We start from the raw sequence: 3651 nt of genomic DNA on the forward strand, positions 1-3651 counted from the left end.
GCTACCTACGTTAGTTATAAGATTAACACATTAACTTAATGCCCTAATTATGAATGCGACTAATCATTATCCACCTTAATTCGAGCCTTACAAGTGTTATCATTGTAAATATCAGCTATCATCTCCATCCTACTTTTAGGTGTGTGTGAAGTTTTTTTTGCTTGTGTGGGGCCCTGCACAATTGGAGCCTAATTGGATTTTATTAGTTTCCCACTACAAGCAAAGCCACAATTTCTTGATGTCAGGATATTTAACAATGTGCTATATTTAGAAAAGTCAAAGACTCATGGCTACTTGCTTTTACATCAAGCAACATGGGCTGTTGCAAACCAGAGCACTCAACCATTTTGAAGTTTTTTGTTTGAGTCCAAGATAGAGAAAGTCAATCTGTAGTTAATTGCACCGCATGCCTCAAGCCTGGATCAAGACAACCATAGATTTCTCTTTCAATTTTCATATGTAGCCCATCCTCATCCACGCCTGCATCAGACCTACAACGCTTGGCTAAGAAAAAATTCTTTTTCTCCCCATATTCTCCATCTCTACCTGACTGTGTGAGCTCATTCGGTTGCACTTCCTTCAAATCGGTAACTCAACAAGGTCTAGGCTCACTTCAACTCTGCGTCAAAGCCAAATCAAGAAGCAACACTCCATACACAAACTGTGCCACCCAAACTGCACTTGCCTCATTGGAACAACCTCGTGGTCCTGTGGCTACCCTTGCCCCTACATCAACCACAAGCTTACACTGAATTTACGAAACCGCTACGACAATAACCCCAATTTTAGCTATCTCGGCACCTGCAATTCATGCCTCCTTGCATACTGCGACTTTCTTTTTTCTCAACCTACCATCTCACCATAGGCTGCTGCACAAACTGTCCATGGGCCCTTTCCATTATAGGCTTACATCAACAAGCCAACCATCAGAGCCACGTCCACCCATTTACTGCTAACACTCATCATCACCTAGCCTACTATACGAGGCTTATTCACACACGCTTTTGATTGTAACTTTGGTTTTTGCTTTAAAACCCAAGATCCCTCCAAAGGGTGGATCCCCACAATCAACTCATGCACAAAGGAAGGGCTTTCCCATGGCGGCCAAAGCCCCAAACCTTTAAACTTGGAGGACCTAAAGATTCATTGCTCACAAGCTTTGGGTCTTCTAAGGGTTTTGTCTCATGAGCTGTATGCTCCTCCAAAACTCAAAGCCAAAAAAGCATATTCAAAGGCACTAATTCTATGTATGAAATATTTGTGTTTAAAAGCACCATTGTACATGGGTCTTAGACATTGGCTATACACCAAGTATACGTTAAGACCTCCCGTCAACGTGAGCACACACCATATGCGCACCGGTTTTGCTATGTAGGTGTGTTTTGCACCATTAGCAAAGAAAGATACATCCTTAACAAATCAAACTGATGACGCCAATGAAAATCAATTAATTCAACATGAAATGAAGATGACAAGAATGACCATCAATGAAGAAGAATGACATCAACACATGAAAATGACAACCAACATGAGTACTACGATAGAGGATCACATTACGCTAAGGATGCACGATATTGAATCCCTACATACTACATTACCCTCTACACTTGCATGATGTATCCGAATGTGAGCAAAACATGATGTATTCAATTTGAGATCCATGTTTATGCATCCCAATGTGAACCCATGCATCAACCTGAGGAAGTCTTATATGAACCATGACCTGTTGAATCCATTGGGATCCAAGCATGATGTATCTTAGTCCCTAGGATGAAATCAGGTTTAAGGGGATGCTTTTCATGGTCAAACCCACTTCCATCCTATGCTTATGTGAACTACCCCTAATGGTGCTACTCGCAAAAATTCTAGTGGGAAGCAACCCTACACTTTGCATGACTACCTAAGTGCCACCTACATGCCACTACTCATATAAGAGTGCCACCTCATATGCCATATATTAGGACATGTGGCTCAACATGTGGCTTGAGGCTACACTCTCATAGTGCTATATAATCACACATCTCATTGTACAAAACATATATGCATCTTATCAATCTACCTATTTTGTACTTGTGTTGCCTACCGTTGGAGCCTGGCTATTGCGGGTGAAGGCAAGACATGGTGAGAGATGGCATGCAGAGATGAAGAACGAGAGAGAGAGAGAGAGAGAGAGAGAGAGAGAGAGAGATTCGACATGCTAAAAAACTCACATTGATAATTAAAAAAGAAGCTACGATATAAGGCTTTTCCATGCAAACTTACCCTATTGTGCTGAAGTGCTACTGCACGCTATAAAGTAAGTTCCCACTATGGCCTTTACACGCTGAACCTGGGCTTGAATCCCCCCCCCCCCCCCCTTCTTCCTCAAGCCCAAACCACTGACTATGGACTTGATATAGACCATGGCAGAGTTCAATCACGTGAAACTGTGAGTAGAAGTCCCCTTATTGACAACAACATAGGTGTGTGTGTGTGTGCACTTCTCTCAAACCACCATCAATGTGAGACAAACCAGAACTCATAACCAAACATAAAAGGGTGGTCTTACCACTGATGTGTGGTAGTGTCTATAACTTGTACATTTTATTGACAAATGACTGGCATAAAAGGAAACATAAAACAAAATGAAAACTATAGGACATCACTATCTATGAGAAGCATTGGTGCTTCACCATCTTCATCACTTTCAACCATGTTGATCTATCGTTTATTCTTCTTAAAACACTTATCCGAAGGATAATTGGTCTTTCCACAGTTGATGCAAGGATTTTTTCTGAAACAATCCTTGGTTTGATGATTGATGCGGCCACATATCGCACAAGGTCTAGTGCTGGTAGTAGGCATGGTTGAAGTTGCAGTCTTGGTTGAATTTGCAGTCGAAGTACAACCACGAGCTCCATATGCAGTAGGTACGATAGAACTAATACATGGTACTTGTTTCTCTTCTTCCTGCAATAAATCAACAATACCATCCAAAGAAGGCGGCGGATCCTTCTCCTTTAAAATAGTTACAATTTGACAAAATTTTGCATGCACGGATATGCTCAGTACAAAAATATCACCTTCTTTGTCGCCTTGGCAGACTTTGAAAAATTGCCAAAAATTCCTTGCGTTTTGAGATGCTTGTCGAAAACAATAGCTAAAGTATGCTGGCTTCAAAAGCTTGTCAGTTGTTTGGGCTTGATATGCTGTAAATTGAGTACCAAGCACCGAACTGTGGGGTGTGAAGACCCTCTTGACTGAAGGCTTAAGACCAAATAAGGTGGGCATGCATAATAGTGTGAAATTGAAAGGAGAAATGGTGAAATCCATCTGCAGACAACGCTACTGGAAAATTCCATTTGTGTAGCCTGTAGAGGCCGATATGGAAGGCACTTCAGTGTCGAAAACTCTATCTTATGCCATGGCACTCATGTTGATGCCGATTTTGATCAGTTTGATGCAGGTCGACGGGCTGGCTTTCCCCTCTGCAAGCGGGTGCTCCCACGGTTGAGTCGAGCCTAGTCCTCCAAGAGCATCAAGCTCTGATACCAGTTGTTGGATCCTAGCTATGGCGGGTGAAGGCGAGACATGGTGAGAGATGGAGTGCAGAGATGAAGAACGAGAGAGAGAGAGAGAGAGAGAGAGAGAGAGAGAGAGAGAGAGAGAGAG

The sequence above is a fragment of the Adiantum capillus-veneris genome, chromosome 11, assembly GCF_014529385.1.
Source record: "Adiantum capillus-veneris isolate H3 chromosome 11, ASM1452938v2, whole genome shotgun sequence".
Lineage (NCBI taxonomy): Eukaryota > Viridiplantae > Streptophyta > Polypodiopsida > Polypodiales > Pteridaceae > Adiantum > Adiantum capillus-veneris.